The 21767-nt window shown below is 41.6% G+C and overlaps 1 long non-coding RNA gene across 1 annotated transcript in view; it reads right to left on the bottom strand.

Annotated features, from left to right (window-relative positions):
* LOC110393555 overlaps positions 219 to 21767 on the bottom strand; it is a 30436-nt gene continuing 8887 nt past the window's right edge. The window contains exon 2 of the long non-coding RNA XR_002435036.1: positions 219 to 773. This is a non-coding gene — a long non-coding RNA (uncharacterized LOC110393555). The remainder of the gene's footprint in view (positions 774 to 21767) is intronic.

Genomic DNA, 21767 nt, shown 5'->3' on the forward strand with positions numbered 1-21767 from the left:
GCAGGCATTGCTCAGCTCCATCCCCCCTCAGGCTCACTGCTGTTTTGATGCTCCAGCTGAAGAAAATCTCTGCAGATTTTTTTGTGCTCAGAATGAAGCTTCCCACTGCTAGCTTTGGTAGATACAGCACATCCTGACTGGGCAAGAGCTCTTTATGGATATTTCTAGTGCTCAGAGGGAGAAGGGAAAAAAAAAAAAAAGCAACAAACTACAGCAAGTTTACAGTAATTGCTTTAATGAGGCAAAGCCCTTTAGAATGCAAACACGCTCAACAATACGCATAGAAACAATCAAAAAGAAAGTGTTTTATACAGGCTGTTTTATAAGAAGGTAATAAAAACAATTGTATGGCACACGCAGTTGCATAAACAGGCTCACCATGGAAGGTGTTTGTGTGAGAGCAGGAATATGAATACTTAATTGCTTCCATTATTCTTATTTTCCGTACAAAATACTGCAATCAAAACTTAATCTGCAGCTTGATTTTTAAATAAAAAGGTTATATTCCAGTTCCATTGTTGTAAATATAATAAAACACAGTCTTTCTGTAAATGCTATTTCATTTCTTACTGCTTCTAAGGAGGCATAAGAATGATTAATATCTAAATCCCTGACAATTTCAAAACATTTTTCAAAGGCAGGATCATTATTCCTCTTCACAGGGAAGGCAGAAGACCAAAATGTTCAAAAGGTCTTCATTAATGACGTGACTAGAAGTCCTGGAAGCCTTGGTGAGGTCGTTCTGTGGCTGCCAATCCTCTTTGAACCAAGCCCTACAAGCAACACAGAATTCAGATTTATTTTTATTCATACATCTCTTCTGACAGGCCCAAAGGAACACACAAAGAAACAGTGCACGGAAACATGACTTTGGGGACCTTAATGAGTAGCAAAGTACAAAACTGAAGAAATGCCACCTATTTTCCAGTACCTCTCAGTCAAATTGCTCAGTGAACAGGCTCGTATGAATTTGAATTCAGTCTGGTGTATCTGGAATGTTGTACTCTACAGCAAAGACATTGGCTGTTGGGCTGCTGGTTTGGGGTTTTTTTGTTTTGTTTTGTTTTGTTTTGTTTTGTTTTTGTAATATATGCTGTTCCATTCTGCATCTCCATATGCTGTCCCATTGCAGCATCTAGACCAGAGTAAGTTTCAAATTCTTATACATAAGAAATCCTTTTTTTTTTCCCTCTGACTTTTCACTTCAGGAAGAGATAGAGAACTGTCAAAGACCTGTTACATAAACTGAGTGACGAATCTGAAAAGATTTAGGGACCAAGATGAAAAAATCTGGATCTGGATGAAAAAAAACATATTCATTAATTGTATGTGCTTTACAGACTGAACACATCGCCGTGAAATAACGTAACAGAGTAATACCATAAAGATCAGAGTCATTCTTGTTGCAAACAGATGTCTCTAGGAAATAAATGACTTCTGATTTCATACTAATGGAAAAATATGGATTTAAATGTAATAGCTGTTGCTTAGACACATCTTAATTTACATATTTAATTAAAATAATCTACTATAATAGATATTAAGATGTAGCACTTTTCCAGTTTGGTGGGCTCATATTTCCTAGCCTAGAAATTGTCTGACTGTTGGACTTCCTGTTAGTGCTACAAACCATCTGACAAATCGAAAATGACATTTTTATTTTCACCTTTCTCATCATTACATATAGCATAATGCTACACAAATCAAGCAGCTGCCATTATGTGTTTCCAGCTCACAACTTCACCATCATCACAGTTTAATACTTCACATCACTAGTGACCAAAACCATTCACATGAAGCAAAAAAAAACCAACAAAAACAACTTGGTGAGACATAAAATGAGAACATTCCCTCTACTCCAGGGAAAATAATTACTTTTACCAACCTTCCAACATTACAGTAGACCACTGCCTAAGAGATAGGAGGACATGTAACTAACCTGATGAGTATTTCATGCACAGACCTTCCTTGAACCAAATCATCTCAGAAGCCATATGGCAAGATCAGCCTCTCAACTCACTTATCTTCAGAGTGTCCAGGAGACCAAGAACTCCCAAACACCGCTTGTTGACCTTTCAGCAATGTACCGTACCCTCTTATTAGAGATCAAAACCAGATTGTTTGCTGGTATTCATCAATCTTCAACAATTAAAGGCAAGACAATATACTGAAGAGAAACATGTACCTATGTATATGAATGTGGATATAAGAAGGACTTTTACATATATATAAGAAGGAATGAATGTACAGATTATAACCATATAATATATATAAGGAATGTGTATTAGGATGAATGCCTGTGCATATTTTAATAATACATAATATGTGTCAGTGTTCATCTGCTGGCCAAAAACCTTTGATGATTTAAATTGTCTTGATACACCGAACAGTTTTTCTTAAGCAAGGCAAATCATTTCTGACCTTCCAGTATATGTATCTCTTTAGTTCCTTCACAAAAAGGACCAGTTGCCAATCAAAGATGATAAGGATACCATGATCTCATTTCTCCTAGCAAACAGCTTCAAGCTTTTCTCCTCAATCCCTTGCCAAAGGTTGCTCACTATATAGAAATCAGGCCATAGAAAGTAGTCCCAGATAAACCATCCACTCTTCCTTTGACCACCTTCCCCAAGAAGCAATTCCTCCTCCATCCTCTTTACATCTGCAGGATATCCACCTCAGTCACTTAACAATGCAATTAAAAAGCTAAAATATCACCTTCTGGAAGGGAACCTGAAGTCAAACCAGGATGCCTGATTTGTCACCGTGTGATGCAGCATGCTAACCACTACATCTCCGTCCCAGGTAATAACTCTTCCTTCCTGAGCCTGCTCACTGATCAAGCCTGTAACAAGAACTTCACAAAGCTCAGCAATCCAAGTGTAAACAGTATAAACAGGCACAGTAGCTATGGTCAATCCCCATTTCCAACACGTAAGGCTTTGTCTCTCTACCTCCGCTTTTATCATGCTTGCAAGGTAAAGACGCTTACTGAAGAAAAAAAAAAAACCAGCCTGCTTCCTCAGAAGAAATGTTGCCCAAGAGCAGTTTACATCATACACTATCTGGAAGCTATTCTGTAAAACATCGTAATAATTGCTTTTCCTGGACTCAGGCACTTCTTAGTAGCAACTAAAGTTAACAGATTGGAATACTGCCTGAAGATGATGGATGGGTTTTCTCAGATTGTAGATTTCTGGTCATTTTCCATGGCAGCTGTAAATTTAAAAATAATATAAAATTAAGCAGTGTTAGAGTAGGATTCACAAATATTACACAGCTACTGTCTTGACTATTAATCATCCTAAATCAGTGTTAAAGTGTTACATATGATGAGCCAAATTCTGCCCCGAGGTGCATAAAAAGCTTCTCATTGATTACAAATGGGAAATGGCACGTGTCTACAAAAAAGAGAATTTAACCAACTGCCTGTTTTGGTGGATTTCTTTTTGTTACTATTTAAAGGTGGAGACAGTTCTGTTTTTTTAAGAATTTCCTTTCATAGTAGTGATCTGGAAGAAAACGATCTCTGTAGTCAATATCCCAGCATTATCCCTAATTATTTTCAAAGTTGGCGTTGCCCTCCAGAGTTCAGGCATCGTTTGATCTGCCTAATGTCCACCTTTCAGGCTGCTGCAGTCAAAAAAGCCATCTGTAACTGAACAAAGTGAAGATTTTTGTCTAGGCTAAAACACCATTTTCCCCCAGACTTTGTCTTAATTTACCGTTATTTCTTTCATGGAATCATATATCTAAATGTACCTCAGATGCGTAACTACAGAGGAGCTGCCAGAGATATGTATGTAAAAAAGATAATTAAAAAACCTGTCACTTTCCTTCTCCAGCAAACCAAAACAGGTTCAGATAAAGAAGCCTTGCACTCAGAGATAGAATGATTCCTCATTTTTTTAGAAGAATCTGAAGGTAAGAAAAACTGTAATCGCTTCAGCAAGATCATGGAGGTACACAGACTTCTGCTCTGTGAGCATCTAATTCTTCTCAGCTCCTTTTGCACTCACTGAACACTTTCATACAAATTACACATTAATTGCACTGTATGTAGGCATATTTATGTCATATACACTAGAAACAAGACTGGGTTTTCCAGCATTACTTAGTGTTATATTTAAAGTCTTTCAGACTCTGTGTAAGATACTATGTAGTATTTACTCTGAAAACAACTTTTTTGGATGCCAGCTACAGAATCCTGTTACCACCATGTTTTCTGTGGGCCTATTTACTTCTGTCTGTCTACAGGCTTTGGTAATAAATACATATATTTGGGGGCTCTAGGTACGTTAAACATACTGAATAGTCAACGCTTGTAGAAGCTAATTTCCCTGTCATTGCATTATAGTTAAATTGGTTACGCACGTCTCATTGAATTATGTAACTTGAAGAATACCAACAACATAGGTTCCCGATTTGAATTGTAGTTATGTTGGCTTTAGCACTTACAATGGATCAGCTTTTTGCATGAGACACTGTACTCATCATGCTATGAAATCTGGAGCCACAATTTAAAATGTAGTATTGTTTTTTTTTTTTTTGTCTGGCATTAATGGCTTTTTTATGCTTTCTAGATGTACAGTGTAAGATTTTGTTCAAATCAAAATGAAGACTGGAAGGAAATTCAGCAGGCTGCTCCTGAAGGATGGGCCCCATGGTACAGAGCCATGCTGGAACACTGCCCGAAGTGCTGCAGGCTGCGGGAAGCCCATGGGGTATCAGTTCAGCATCCCATGGGAGGGACCCCACACTGCAGCAAGGCAGGGAGCACCCATGGAGGAGAGGCTGAGATGAAGAGTTAGGGTCTGACCACAGCCCCCATTGCCCGTTCCCCTGCACCACTCAGGGGGAGAAGTCAGAAGGGAGTGTATGGGGAGAAGGTGCTTGTAGTTTGCATTTAGTTGTCACTGCTCTAGTCTGTTATTAGTAGGTAATAAATCATCTTAATCTCCCTTATGCTGAGTGATGGTAACTGGTGAGTGATCTCCCTGTCCTTTTCTCAACACATGAGCCTTTTTGCATCAGATTTTTCCCCCTGCTCTGTTGAGGGGAGAGAGAGAGAGAGCGACATAGTGGAGCTGAGCTGCCGGTCACAGCAGGACTGCCACGATTCTACATGAAAGGTGCTGATACTGCAGTAGTGCAGGAGGAACAAGGAGAAAGGAAGGGTTAAATTAACATCCACAGAAACTGGCATAGTATTATGATATTAGCATTGTGCAATACCAATAAAGCACATATCAAACGGATTAAAAACTGGCTGACAGATCTAAAAGACTAAGAATCAGCTGGGAATTGAGATTGAATGAATGTTCCCAATGTTCCTTTGGGTTCTGTACAAGGCCTAATATTCTTTAGCAATTTCACCAATAGTCATGTAAACATATCCCTAAATACAATTTGTGAATGACATGGGTTTGGCAGGATGGTATACAGTGATGATGACTGGGCAGCCAAACAGAAATTGAGCATTATTCAAAGGATGGTTCCCTGCAGTAACAATGAAAAAAATTAAAAAGTTCCATATGTTTATTCTATCACTGAGAAGATGGGAAGAGGAGAGTTTTATATACAAGAAACTCACAGGAGAAAATAGCAAATAAGAAAGAACTCTTCCATCTAGCAGAAGAATCACAGTCTGGAAATTTTAGACAGATAAGCTAAAACTGAAAGTAAGGTGCCTTTTTAACTAGTAAAGTTAAAACCAGAAATATACCGAGTATGTTTTATGATCTCTTAAAACCAAACTTTAGCCAAAACAAGAGGGTTTTTGTTGTTGTTGTTCAATATAAGAATAACTGTAAAGACATACAAACAGACATGTAAGCAGGCAAATCATATTCTATGATCTACACACATGAGTATAGATCTACACAAATTTACCAGAGCCAACATTTCCTCCTCCGCCTCTGGTATGAGGAATGAAAAATGATCACTTACTCTCATATCTGTCTATGAAAGAGTTCAAGCAAAAATTCTGCAAGCTTCTTTTACATTTGGAATCCAGACTTTATTTGTTTCTTAACACATCCTCAGTTTCTTATCAAGACAATTGCTTACCAACCACTGTCTTCTAAGGAGGTAGATTATCATTGTTTAATCTTACCTTCAGGGATGTTATGAAAGAAAGTTTATCAGATATTTAGAATGTGTAACAAAGTCTGCAATATAGCTTGTCTTGCAGCACTGCAAGTTGCTAGAGAGAACAGTCCTTATTTGTTAGCTACAAACCTGAAGTAAAACACAGGGAAGACATACAAGTAATTTTAGCTTCGGAAATTTTATCAGACTAATCATGAAAATACTACCATCACATATGCTTTGAACATGATGGCATTACAGCGTGCCTCAACTTTGGCTGTTTTCTACTTCTATCGATAACAATAATTAATAACTTTGAGCATCCCCCCTCCTCTTCCATTTTGTAGTATATTTTTATCTCCTAGAAACTTGTTGAGCCAGTTACATTAGCAGAAACAGAGAATAAATCTATTCAAAACAGCGTGACTAAAAGCAGAATCTGCCTGTTTGCTTTTTCATGATCGGAAAAAAAAGGTTTCATTGCTGCTTTTACAGCTTGATAGCATTTTATAATGAGTTCTGAAATTCTGGGAAAGTCAGATTACAATACTGGTTCAACATCAGGCAATTTATTGTTCAGGTGTAGCATCACAGCTATGTCCAGCCTGCGAAAACTTTAGCTTTTCTTTAGATATTAAAAAGACCACTGAAGTAATCCACAAAGTGCTTGGGCCTCAAGAAAGAAGTCTGACAGACAAACACTTTTAAAGCTTGGTCAGACACAATTATGTGGCTGACAATTACGTATGATAACAATTAATATTATCTGATTCCAGCCTCATGGCATCTTAACACAGCAGATCTCCAAGCAAATAATGTGTCGCATAATAGGTTTTGATTGATGTTGTCAGCAGCCTTTTGAACGTTACAAATACCTTAGCATCAATGTCTCAGAAACCAGTGGAGACTACTGACCTCATCCCAAACTGGAAGTATTTGCATGTACCTCTCTGGTTTTAACTGTTCTCTAACCTAAACTTCTTGGTTTACCAGATGATTCAATACATGCGTACATGGCATCCAACTTCTTACTTCCAGTTACAAATAGGTCAGCTAGCGCATGCATTAGTGGTTTTACCAAAAGCCCTACATGTTTTCTGAGAGGTACCTGCCAGTACAGCTCGGGGAAGATAAGTCCGATTACAAGCCAGCTGAAGCACTCCAAACAATTGCTGAAATCCATGTGTTAGTTGGCAAAGAGGACCTAACCAGAGAGTGTGAGGAGCTGCCAAGGAGCTGCCACTGAGCAGCATGAGCCTACTCTACTGCCAACTTTAATTTGTGTTAAAAAAATAGGGATGAGTTAATGATTGCTAAACCAACAAATCATCCTCCTATTGGAGGAGCCCCAGAGGACATTCTGTCTCCAGTGGTGATATAACCAGTAAGCAAACACATTGTCACATTGCTTAGAATGGGCATACAAAAAACAGAGGGGATCTGACCAGGAATTTGGAGCATTTTCGTGGTGCCAGTCCCCACACATGTTCTTGGCTTAGCCTTCTGCTCCTTATTTTCCTCTAGACCAGCATGAGGGCATAGCCCAAAAACTACTCTTCAGATCTGTGATGCAAGTTTTATTGTTTCCTTCTGTATACTGTTAAGTAGGAAGAGAAACATAATGTCTGAAAAACGAATTGAGGAATAATACCATACATTTGTTAGTAGGGTAGTTTTGCTACCATTGTTGGTTTGAAAAACATCTTTTTCTGTTTTGGCATTTCAGTTATGATTGCAACATCTTAGCTGGAAAAACAGCTGTCTTCTAATCATGGCAGTACACAGTTGTCCCACTGTAGCCTGTAGAGACCTGGAGTGCATAAGAGCATGTTGAGAATGAAGGTTTACTTAAGATATTGCAACAGTTTTTCAGTGCTGTTGATGGACAGCAAAAATCTTGTGTTGTTCACAGCAGTTTCATTGGTCTAACAGCATGTTATCCAAACACAGTGCAAGATCTTGCCTATGTTTTAAGTGTATGGGAGTTTGTATCAACTGCATTGTAATTTTCCCTGTTCTTCACTGCTGAACAACTGAAGATCAAGAATTGTAACAGATCACACTAAAATTCAAGAGATTAATGGAACAATAATCCTCACAGGCTGACACAGCAGATGCTTATGACACCTCAGTCATAAATGTATTTCTGTTCTGAGTTCACAGTTCTACAGTGCACATGGCAGTTTTATCGCAATGGTCTTTCCAGTAAGAAGTGGTAATTTGATTGCACGATGGATAATCTGAAGGAAATATATTGGTTTTCCAACAGAAGTGAGAGGAAATATCTACTGTGTCCATATTTAATTGAAATCACATATTGCTGCTCTGCAAGAAAAGCTATGTTCATTGCATTTATGCATGAAAACTGGCTAGCATCATGGAAGAATAGATTTTCCAGAAGAGCAGTGAAGCATCAGCTCATTGCAACATACCACAAGGGACTGAAACTCAGTATCAATTAAGATCTAAACTTTCAGCACCAATAAGACAACAACATCCCTTCTTCTGAATTGTGGATAATTCTGTCCAAAAAAATAACTGATTTTGATCAAGGCATGTGATACTTAGACTTTACAGAGATAAAATCTCAACTTTGTGCAGTACATTAGACAATGTCCAAGTCATTCATGGGTCATCAGTAGAGTGATCAATACCGCATGTAATCAAGTCAAATCTATATAAACATAGATGTAGCCAGGCATCTGTAGAGATGTAGCCATAACTGAGTAAACGGCATGACAGAGCTAGCTCAGTTGATACACAGCTTCCATCTCTGAAGTCCAACATTGTAGATTCAGAGGCTACTTTATAAGTAAAATGCATCTTCTGAAAGGAAATTGTTCGTATTGCTGACCTGTTTGAGACAAGAAATGAAATTTCACCATTCATAAAAGAGTGGGCCTCGAGGAGAACATTGTGCCAGCACAGTCTGGATCTGCAGGCAGCCTGCTGCCTAGCAGTTTGTGGCCTTTGGCTTGCTGCTGTGCAAGTTCTCCTCAACTATTTGTATTTTCTTTTAGAGAGCATGGGAAAGAAGGAGATTGGTATAGGTTTCACACACCAGTCCTGATCAGATGGGTGCAAAGGGAATATTTCTGTTCCACATAGCACAGCAGAGACCCATCTTCCCTTGAGCTGTTGAAGCATGAACAGAGGTGATTGGAGTGGCAGCAGGGCTTCTTACTTTCTTATTCAGATTCTAATACAGAAGGATTTTGATCTTTATGAGGTGAAATAATGAAGATGATAACTACAGTAATAACGGGTACAGATAGCAATGCTGAACCATGAACATCTCCATTATAACACATAATATTCAGTTGGCTACCAGAGAAGAAAAGCACAGGTCACAGACCCTTTAGCTTCATTCCCTTCCTACACAGCCAGAAGTACACACAGAAATTATTGAAATATATTTATTAACTGATAAATGGTGTCTTTTCAAATTGGTATCATAGGAATTTGGAGAGTCAGGCTCCTCATTTATATCTGAGAATTTATATAATATTAGAAACAAAGAGAATATTTGAGCTATGAAAGAATCTACAAAACCAGCCAGAACAGCAGAGACTTTCTTTTAAAATAGGACAATAGAGCTTGTGACACATCTCAGTACTCTGCAATGTTTTGAAAAGTGTAGCTTGTACCTACAAAACAATTTATTATTTATTTGATCCTATGTATGATTTTTTTCAGAATAAAGGAGAAATACCCAACCGCTATAGGCTGAGTGGCCTCTTGGCCAACCTCCAAAAGCCAGAACAATTAACCAGCCAATAGCCCCACTTTGCTGCTGTGTCCTTCAATGATGTCCTAAGCCACAGGATGGCAATGAATTGCAAACAGCTAAACTGGTGAAAAGTGGGCAGAAGCTTGGTCTTAGTATTGTTTTTGCTCAGGGTTCTATGGCTTCTACATGACTGCCAGATAGGAATTGCATCCGTGCTAATTCAGGCTTGCCTTCTTCACATGACGGGAACAATCCTGTGATGAAAGTATGAGTGAACCTCAGCCTTGAGACAGGCACTGCTTAACCTCCTCAGCCATTCCCCAAATGAGCATTTTGTGAAGGAAGCACTTGCATTTTGCATTTCTAATGGATCATGTCAGAGGTGATAGCATATGAATTCCTCCGTAAAAGAAAACACAATCCCAACGAAAAGGCTACAAGTGACAGAAGGCATTTGGAGTATATATTTATGGAGTAAACACAGTTATTATTTGTTACCAAATCTAATGCACCAGAACTTGGCTTTGGAGATATGAAGTGAGACTCTAGTATTTTCTCAAGTATGAGTAGTGTCATTCATGATTCATTCATGATAGTGACAACATATCTGTGTTTCAGATGTATGCAGGAAAGGAGCAGCCTTTCTTGGGGAAGTCAAAAACATGTCCAGGAGATTTAAAACATTAAAAGGTCATCTACAGTTAAATTTTCTATATGCATTCTAAGAGGAAGTAGAGAAGATTCAGGGAAATAATTCAAGGAAGCTGAAAATTACCACTGGTGCTGCATGGAAGAAGCCAAATATCTCTGTTACTTTCTGATCAAAATGAATCAGTTGAACATCAAACTCACTGAAAGTGAGGAGCCAGTCCTTCCAAGAGAGGTTGAAAGCAGGGAGGTGGGGATGCTTATATAGTCTTGCTTGGTATAACTTTATTTTTCACAAAAATGTGGGGGAATAACAATATCCCAAAACTCAGTTATTATTTTTCTCACTTGGATTACAACACACACAAACATAAACAAGCCTGTTGGTTATACTGGTCTACAGTTCCGTTTAGTCTACCCATCTGGAACTGGGACGGTGCTGTCCCACTCTACATGTTGAAAGACTCTCCCCTTGAAAATGCACTTGGGTTGATGCCTTGAAGTGACATTTGAAACCTGCCCATGCTGTTTTGCTTGTTTTCCCCTCATTCTTGTTGTCAGACTCATCATGCTGAGTCATATCTGCAGCTAGATCATAATGATTATCCTGAAATGTCAGCAGCTGCTCTTTTCACCCCCATATGGTGCCAGATTTAGGATGAGGTTTCCCTAATGCATAAACAATGACAATAATTGCAGTTTTCGACAATCAAGGTATCACAGAGTTGTTATTCTATTGTAAAAAAAAATGCATTTCCACAGCTGTAAAGAAGGGATGGGTCACACCGACCCATATGTTTCTTTCTAGTTCACCCTGAAGAAAGCCTGTGACACAAGTGAATCCCTGTCAGCATCGTTGTTGGCCATCAGGTGTTGTCTGACAGGAGAAACAGCTAAAAGCTTCATCATTTAATATCTTCCTAACCATGAGAGAATCATCGGCCTAATTCCAGAGATAACTGATAGACAGAAGCCTGGCTTTAACTCCTATACTCTTAACTTCAGTGTAATTTTCTTGAGGCCCTCATACAGTTCTGTCTTCTCGCATAGTGCTCCTTCAGATTACCTGCTCTCTTTCAAGTCAACTAAGAATAGCTGAGGTATGAGAGAAATAATAAATAAATAAGCAAAAAAACTAGCAGAAGTTGGCAAAAGTGATGAAAACACAATGCTCTGTCTCCTCTTTCATTTAAAGATATGCATTGAATGCATCTCCACTATCTAACAACTATGGAGAGAGATGATTGTGGAACTGTTGTCAGTGAGAGAGGAATCCAGTCCCAGCACCTGCATTGCATATTTTAGTGCCACATAAAGCAATAGAGAAATAAATGAGAGATACACAAGTAGAAAAGCCTGTAAGGGTAAAACCAGGGTGAATATGTTGTATTATTGTTGGGGATTGGGAGAAGAATCATTGATGCTAATGGAAGTAACCACCACACTTCATTAGAGATGACAGAATCAGGGAAGTTCTTTGATGAGATACTACAGGATTCCAAGACAAGACAAAAGTACACCCTAAATCTTGAATAATGTGGGCAGATTGTACTGCTGGTTATTGTGTTCAGTAAGGATGTATTTGTGTGTATATGTCTACAAGAGAACAAGCCAGCTGAAACAGAGGAAGAAAAAAATGTTAAATGCAGTCGCTAATAGGAAGCTAGCTAGACATAAATGCTTAAAGGGAGAGCCTATCAGGAATACTCGATGAAAAAGATGTAAATGATACCATCTTTGGTGATTTGATTACATCTGCAGTCAGAAAAACAGGACTTCTCATGTTCTTTGTAGATAGGTAGAGCTGCATGCAGGACAGGCCTGATTCCATCAATGGCTTAGCTTCCTAACCGGAACAAGATTTGTGGTCATTCGTGTCAAAGGAAGGAACATCACAGGTAGTGAAACAGGCTAAAAAGAGGACTGCAGGCAAACCTATGCCATCCGGAGAAAGCTAAGGATGTTGCAATTAGTTAAATTTCACTGTAATTAATTAAATTTACTATGTTGTAATGAATCAGAAGTGACAAGTTCAGAAATTGTTGCAAATGCAAAATGCTTTCACAGATAGCAACACAACACTACCAATTTTTCAGTAAAGGAAACTCTTCTGAAGCTTAAGCCAGCCCTCCAAAATGAGCCCAAGAAGATGCCTGTGCTTCGCAGGACAAGAGGTTCAGGTTTGGTGAGCTCAAAGAAAGACGTGAGCTCCAGAGCTGTGCCCTGTGAGTACTTTCTCTGGACTAACAATGTAGATGCTTAGGCCTTGTCCTCAGCTGAGCCCTAATTAGGTGCCAAAGCTCCTATCCTCTCCTTCCTCTGAAACTATTGATTAAACTGGATTTTACATACACAGTGGTACACAAAATAGCAATGGGCCTAACTATTTCGCTGGTTTCAGCCCTTCCTGGACAAAGCTCTCCGTTGAGGCCCTCAGATGAGATGAAAACTGCCCAGCCGCATGATGGCTGGGATGACCTCTGCAGTAACCTGAGGTGAACACATTACACTGCTCGTGTAACACCAAGCAGCATGCATTGCCCTGCTGGGTAGGCCCTCATTTGGGTCAGTAGTGATAAAACCACATAGTCTTTCCATAGCTGAAACTGAATAACAACACTGTTCTGATTGGAAGATATCCCTCTCTACTCTGCCCTCCTGAGGCCCCATCTGGAGTACTGCATCCGGGTCTGGGGCCTCCAATACAAGAAAGACAGGGAGCTGTTAGAGAGAGTCCACAGGAGGGCCACAAAGATGATCAGAGGGCTGGAGCACCTCCCCTACAAAGACAGGCTGAGGAAGCTGGGCTTGTTCAGCCTGGAGAAGAGAAGGCTGCAGGGTGACCTCATTGCAGCCTTCCAGTACCTAAAAGGAGCCCACAAACAGGAGGGAAGTCAACTCTTTACAAGGGTAGATAATGGCAGGACAAGGGGAAATGGTTTTAAGTTGAAGGAGGGAAGATTTAGGTTGGATATCTGGGGGAAGTTCTTTACCGAGAGAGTGGTAAGGTGCTGGAACAGGCTGCCCAGAGAGGTTGTGGATGCCCCATCCCTGGAGGTGTTCAAGACCAGGTTGGATGGGACCCTGGGCAGCCTGGTCTAGTATTAGATATGGAGGTTGGTGGCCCTGACTTGGGGAGGGGGCTTGGAGCTTGATGATCCTTGAGGTCCCTTCCAACCCAAGCCATTCTATGATTCTATGATTCTATATCCTGACCCTTCAGAACCCAGGCACAGAAGAAAATCTGTAGGATGCCAAACACAGAGTCACAATTGGATTTTTTTCATATAATAACGTGTATAGCTGTTCCATAGGTATCTGGTTTCATTCACTTGGATAAGATTCATCTGCTTAGACCTAGCTGTCAAAGTGTCAGGCATCTAGGACAACTCAGTTTCCCAGGCTTCCTTTACAGTTATGGAGGTAGATGTTGGCTTGCTACATGAGCCAGCAGTGCGCTCTTGCAGCCTGGAAGGCCAACTGCATCCTGGGCTGCATCAAAAGAGAGGTAGTCAGCAGAGTGAGGAAGGTGACTGTCCCCCTCTGCTCTGCCCTTGTAAGGCCCCATCTGGAGTACTGCCTCCAGGCCCCAGCACAAGAAAGATGTGGAGCTTTTGGAGTGGGTCCAGAGGAGGACAATGAAGATGATCAGAGGGCTGGAGCACCTCTTTTGTGAAGAAAGGCTGAGGGAGCTGGGCTTGTTCAGCCTGGAGGAGAAAAGGCCCCGGGGAGACCTCATTGCAGACTTCCACTATGTAAGGAGAGCTCATAAACAGTAGGGAGACCCAGCTTTTACATGGGTAGATAGCAACAGGACAAAGGGGAATGACTTTAAACTAAAAGGGGAAATTTAGATTTAACATTAGGAGGAAATTTTTTACTCAGAGGGTGGTGAGGCACCGGCACTGCTGCCCAGTGAAGTTGTGGGTGTCCCATCCCTGGAGGCATTCACAGCCAGGCTGGATGGGGCCCTTGGCAGCCTGATCGGGTGGGTGGCAGCTATGCCCATGGCAAGGGGGTTGGCACTAGATGGTCTTTAAGGTCCCTTCCAAATCAAGCCATTCTGTGGTTCTATGACTATGATTCCATGATTCTGTGTTCACTTCCAGAAAAAAATCACTATATTCTAACAAAAAAATCTAAGTTCGGTATCTCTGAAAAATAGTACAGCCCATATTTCTTCCTCCTTTGACTGCAGTGGGAGCTTAGACAACTAGTCTGTCTAAACACAATCCTTTGGGACAGTGGAAATCAAGTGACACAAATTCTAGTTCTTTTGTATTGAAACTTGGTGTGCTGTCAAATCTGAAGGGTGCTGCGGTATCCCAGACCTAACTTTTCTTTGCCCTTCTGCCACCATCCGCTTTTGCATTTTCATCTGTGTTACCACTGTCAGTGTGGAGTGTCATTCGTTTGGATGCTGTTTGTGCAACCTTCCTTGGGTGTGTCAGACAAAGACACTGACAAAGGGAGCAAGCTTATGAGAGCAAAACATCTAAGAACTGTCTGAGAAAAGATATCCACTGGACATGCTGCTGCGGTGCCTCCTCTGGCAAGTAAACCTTCTGTGGCTTCTTTCCATAAAGGAACCCTACTTTCAGTCATTCAGTATTCCTCCATCACAAAAAAATATGTCTGGTGGAAAAATAAAAAGGGAACTCATGTCAAAAAGGCGTGGCTTATCTAGGAGGTTAGACTTGAGCAATGTGGTTGTCTGAAAGAGGAGCAGTAGGAAATCAGAGCATTTTTATCTGTCTGCCAGTCTGTAAGGGGTAATGCAAGGTTGTTTTATTGTTCCTCCAGCGTAATGTGTAAGGATGATTTGTAATGAGGGAGAATCTAGGGTAAATAGCCCTTGCTAGAACACTTTCCTTTAGATATCTTAAGAGGTAATCTGTGGCGGGTATGCTTGCTGTAAATCAGAGGCTATGTCTTTGCATTTGGAAGTCACTGTTATTATGTTGAAGGGTGTGTGCTTACATAGTTCAAGTATGGCATTTGGAAAGAAGTAATTTCAGCTCAGAGTGGAAGTTTCCCTGGGGCACAAATCCTCAACAGTGAAATTTTGTACGTGTACTTTGACATACGCATGCCAGTGGGCATGTGCCAAATTATGTCTTTGAAGCCATGGAAGCCTGGCTGTGGGAACCTAGAACCTTGAAGAGTCTCTCAAGAGAGAGGAAACAGAGCCAGCTGGACTCATTTTCTATAGACAGAAATTTAATTGCTAGCTAGTAGCTACTACATCAGAAAAGCAATCATTTCAGTGACCTGGAACATGCTGGTGTGAAGCTCTTGTTTGAGAAGTCGGGTGGCAGCCTGACAGTGACCCATCCAGATCCCACTCTTGGTGCATCATTTTCATCTCCAATACTTACTGCCATGGTAAAGCATGATCACAAATAGAAGAACCAACAGACAGCTGTTATTAACCAGCACCTAAGAACAAACTGCAAATACTTGCTTTTGAGTGCAAGCCAGCTAAGAACAATTTGTCTAGAGCTAATGTCTGTCAGTTCAGCTTACATACAGACAAGAAATTAAATCTTTGTAGTAAAATTGATGTACGGCTTCTTGTGCAATAAGTGGCTTCTTTTCTCTGCCCAGCAGTGGCTGGGCTCTATCTTCCTCATTCTCTGGGGCCTTGCAGCCCCTGAGAGGCTGTCTCCTCTTTGTGGTAACAGATACCTGTCCTCTCCACCAGCTCTCTTTTCACTTCATCCTTCTGTGCTCACAAGTTCAACATCTTCTTTAGCTCACGGAGACAATACATGTGTTATTTTGTCTGCCCACCAAAGGAAACAAAAAACTGCCCTAAGAACAGGAATTGTGTATAGTGTGTAATAATAACTTGACGCTACTGTACTATTAAGATAATGTTTCTGTAGCAAAGTCATTACTTTATAAAAATAGCACTTATGACAGTAATAAAAAGTCCTACTGAGGGAAATTAACCTACGAAAGGGGACTCACGAGGGGCTGGATTATACCTTTATCACTACTCTGAGGTCAGAGCTAATTGGCAGACAACAAAGCTTATGAACTCAGAGTTGATTGCTGCCTTCTGCTTTTCTCAGCTGACAGATGAGAGCACCGCTCCCTCTATTACTCCCATGATTTATTTTCACTTGTAGGCAGATAAGATCAGCGCATCTTTATGTTGGACTCTGTACCAACATGGAGCAAGAGCACCTCCACTATACGGCTTACAATCTGGTCAGAAAATGGAGGTGGGTGTGAATGAAGGAAAAATTTCTTCCTCCCCTTTTACATGGGGAACAGATGTTCTGATCCACAGAGATATGTAGGTGCTTTGCTGATTTGGATCTAACAGGTCAGACTCACAACCATTTTAATGTATCTTCAAGCAACAACTGATCTGCTGCATCCTGCACATCTTCTCATTGCACAGTACGGACAAGGCAACCAGACCTCTTTCAACACAGGCTAAACTAGCACTGCCATTGTATGCCCAACATTTTTTGTCTTCCCAGAATTACAGTTCCTGCAGAGTGATCTGCACTGGGGAACTGGTTATGGTTAAATGCAATCCAGCACAAAAAGCAAAACCAAAAAACCTTCCACATTTTAAACCAGATTATTTCCCCTATCAGGAATATAATCTCATGGCAGCAAAGCTGGTTGTACTGGCTTAATTCGCTGATATATCTTCAGTTTGGATCACATCAGCCTGTGTGTGCCCTGGGTAAGAGTGCACACAAGGACAGTCACTGCTGTTCAACTGAGACACAATGGCTTGTTAAATTGTCATAAACTGATCATAAGTCTGAGTCCCAAATGGCTTACCCGAGGTCACCCAGCAGTTTGAGACACACCCAGCGACTGAACAACATCTCCGGAGTCCTCCAGCCTAGCGTCAAATACAATGGCACTTTTCCTCTCTAATTGCAACCAATTGTCACTGTCTTCTGGTGGGTATAAGCAGGAGAAAACGGATATGGGAATGAGCTGAGATTGTCCAGTCAGCCCTTCCAGCTTCAGCTGAAGCATTCTAGCAGGGCTTCGTTGGGAAAACTGCATGGTTCTACCGGGTCCTGCCTCTCCAAAGGCAACGAGCAATTAGATATTGTTGGATAGCTCAGCAAAAAAGTTATTGTGTTAGGGATAGGTGTTGCTGCCAGAAAACATATTTCAAGGAGAGTGGTTATCAGCTGCAGAAATGAGAAGCGTTTTTTAACCCTAGAGAAGTTTGTTCCGTTCTTTCCTTACCCTCGCATCAGAGTGGCTAAGTGGTTAATGCTGTGCAGGGTATGGTTTGCTAGCATCCTATAAATGACCTGGGAAAAGTAAAAATGAAGTAGAAGGGCAAAAGGATGCTGTGCTGGAGGAATGCTGCTTTCCACAAGCCATGTAAACTCTAATTAACAGATAAAGGGTTCTATTATTTTCTTGTGTTTAACTCCACCCCCATCTTCTCTTTAACCATATGCTTTTTCACCCTCCAGTTTAAAGTCATGTATACATGGCCTGATGAAAGCCTACACAAATCAATGCCAGCACTCCCATTGACTTCAGTGGGCTTCGTAAAAAGCAGAGAGAGAAGAGAATAGGTGATTATTTTTCCTTTCCAAATGACAAGTCCCTCCCTAAATAAAACAATCCATATAGTAGTCATAACTGCTTTATATTTTGCAGTGCACAGGCATAACTACTCCAACCCTCTAAACAGTTAGCAGCAGTTGGTCTCTCTAATGCTTAGAAAATTATTTTAAATAGACTTCACATCTATAAAAAAAGGATTTTTTTAGAGTGTAAGTACCTAGGGTTTGATCCCAGCAGTTGTTGCCAGCATATCTGCACAGCCCTCAAAAAGAACAGCCAGTTTGCACATATAGAAGGACGGTCCCAGACCAGCACTTGCTGCATGGTCAAAATCATTTTGATATTCATGAGTAGTCCCCTCAAAGCCATAAATGTAGGGTCATGCAGCTGTTGATGTTCAGCCAGCTATCTAGGCATGCTCTCAGTTAATGACTCACCCGGCACTTCTGTACCGTGTTCCTCAGACGAGAGTGCCAGCTCCCCACTCAGCAGCCAGCGAACTGAGCCGTGTGTTCTCAGAGGTACTGAGCTGTCACCCTCTCAAATGGAGTAGCGTGAGTCGGTGAGGCCTAGGTGACTTCACAACACCATACAAATAGAAAACCTGTGTGGAGCAAGCCACCGAGTTCAAATCTCAGTCTTGCCTGGGGACTTGGGCAGACTATAACGCCTCCATCCATCTTCCCTACCCTACAACAGGGCACCTCCACCTCTTCCTCTCGATTCACTGAAGTGTAAAAATCCCAAGGGAATTTGAAAAGTTATTTTCTTTTCCGTCATGTCTGCCTCCGCAGTTTGCCTGCTTAACAAAAGGCTAAGCCATCACTTAGATATGGAAAAAAAATCAATTGTTAATTTAGTGCACTAGTACGCAACAACAAACATCTTCACTCCAAAAAGCTGCATACTTCTTTTTAACAATACTTGCGCAGAAATGATCCAACTGTATAGAAGTGGAGGTGATATGCAAATTGTTCTTCCACAAAATGGTGTATGGAATATTATTTTTCTAATCTTGCAACTAAAATACAATTTTTGGTTGTTCTTCAGAATGTCTGCCTGATTAAATATCCTTGAAAAAAACATGCATGGGACTGCAATAAAGAAAAATAAAAAGGTTTCTTTTAATCAGTAATTATGTAGCAATTAAGCACAATTATTACTATTTGTATCTAATGTATGATATCTGTAGAAAGAACAGATGTAATTTATCCTCCAAAAGCCAAAAATGTTTGGCTTAAGCAAAGCCACCTTACACTTTCCTTCACATTTACAGCAGAAAAGGAGACTGCAGATGGGGAGCTCGTGTGCCTCAGCCAAGGGGTGGGAACATTCAGCTCAGAGATAGGAGCTGCTCGTGAAGCTTTAAGTCAGTCATCTGGAAGTGGGTGAAAACACCTCTACAGACAGTGTGTGGTTTTCCTACTGTCTCCAGTAGAGGAGTCTTTCATTTGAGTCGAGTAATAAAATCCTTCAGGTTTTAACCTGAAGTATGAGCTCTCACTTTTTTGTAGGTGGCACAGTAACTGCGTTCTGTGTTGCAACGGGCCTTTGCAAAATGACCTCCACATGCATTTTGCTATAGAAGGTGAAGAAAATTGGTCAAATCATTATCATGTGATGGTTGGGGGAAAATCTCTTCATTAACAGGCTGTGAACTGCACATGGACAGATCTAGGATGCCCTTTGGGCTCCCCAGGCTGAACGTGTGTCCTGGCCTCATCCTGATGCCGTGCTGGGATGCGAGTTGGTCTCCCAGGCACTGCTGCCAGCCAGGGAAGAACAGACTCAAAGGGAACTCAGAACTCCCAGCCAGGGCCCTGACCCTACAAACTGGGGCCAGGAAAGTGCTGCAGTATGCACACAGCGATCCCACAGTTCACGACCCACAAACATTTTTAACTCAGTGATAGAAGCCTCTCACAGTTCATGGGATCTATCAGCTAAAGACTTAATGGATTTCTTGTCCCTTGCGTGAACAATGTAAATCCATTTAAAAAAAGAAAAAAAAAAGAAATGCTACTCAGCAGAAACCTTATGGTTTTAAACTGAAGTTGATGGGTTTGAGATGGAATGTACCATTAAAACCTATCCGTTTTAAAGTGGTAATAAGGAGACAGATGCATATTTGAATGTTTCTCTTTTTAATTTTTCCAACACCTAATCTCTCGAATGAGAGCAATCAGAAAAGAGGCATTCTAATTCTCTTGTGGGGAAGAGAAGGCGCCAGAGATCAAGTGATAACCACGCTGTGTCTCCAGCCATTCTCAGGAGACTTTTGGCTATGTGTGAACCCAAAACAGAGAAGAGATTCCTAGGCACAGTGTCTGCCAGAACTTCAACTGCAGACACACTTCTGCTCTCATGGCACAAACCCAAACCGTGGACAATCTGTTTCAGAAAGCTTTGCAGAATGTCAGGCTTGCACATTCTGCTTTAGTTTACATAAAGATCTTTCTCACACACATATACCTCGAAGCTAAAAGAACAATGAGATCTTGAAGTTAGTCACTCCAAAGGTAGAAAGTGCCAGACGTGAGGTTACATATGCAACCCAAATTTAGTTCCTCATATGAGTTCATGATTAGACATGCTTTAATTACATGGCCACATACACTTTTTCCATAAGGACAATGATAACCGAGGCTTGACTTACTAGAGAAGCAAAGAAGTAATGAACAACAGAGTGTCACCACACGCTGTGCTGGACAGTCTTAACAAAGGACACTTTGACCTGCCTGCATGGTAAGAAATGGACAGCGCAGCATAGTTCTGTCCTGCACAGTAGAGACACGAGGCTGTGGAACTGCCCTGTGCCATGTCAGCAGGCTCCTTCCCTCCACTGCTGCCTCCTGTAGGGGCATGAAAGGAGAAAGGTTGAGAGGGAAGGCAGCAGGCTGCAGCACAGAGCACAACATCAAGGGAATCGCTGACAAAAAGGGACAGGCTGCAGCCAAGGTTGCTCCCTAGCCCATGACCTGCTTTGTTTCTGTGGCAATCTGGTTCACATTAGGAGTGCAGCACGGATAAAACAGGGGGGGGGGGTTGTTGTTGTGGATTGTTGTTTTTTGGGGGGGAAGGTGGCATTTGCTGGCAATTCCGTGGCTTTTGTCACCTCTTCTCTAAATATCTCTTTGTTCAGCCTCGTGCCTTTGAAACTTTACACCCAGGTCTAGCTATCTTTGATTTTCCTGCCCTATGAACAAGGTAGGCACTATCTCAAAAGCAAATGTGGATTCATCTAGGCCTAAAGATTTCTCCAACAAAGGACCCCCAATAACCAATATGACGTTAACGGCCTGCTGTCTGAAACACACAGCACCCTGAGCTCCTGTGGTGTTACAGAAAAGCAGTCTGTCACATCACTTCAAGGTGCGGGCAGGGGCTTCCACAGCCCACCTCAGCTCAGCAGGTGAGGGATGCCGGGGGAAGCCCAGGCAGAGGGCTCCCAGCTCCCCGGGATCAGCAGGACACCGGGCCGGGCAGTTTTAACCTCGCCTCTCAAGCAGCATTTTCTCCTTGCCACGTCCTCAGCGAGACACCCGGCGAGGGCACCGGGAGCCCTCCCGGCCTGGGAGCCGGGACCGGCGTCTGCCGGGATCGCCCTTCAGGGATCAGGACGGGGTAAGCGCCGTTCTTGGCAGAGCTTGCCAAAGCGGAGCTCCGAGGAGGTTCTCGCCAGCGGCGGCCGACCGCTGCGGGCAGCCCCGGCGGCAGGCAGGCCGCGGCGGGGCCG

This window comes from Numida meleagris, chromosome 2 (assembly GCF_002078875.1).
Source record: "Numida meleagris isolate 19003 breed g44 Domestic line chromosome 2, NumMel1.0, whole genome shotgun sequence".
NCBI lineage: Eukaryota > Metazoa > Chordata > Aves > Galliformes > Numididae > Numida > Numida meleagris.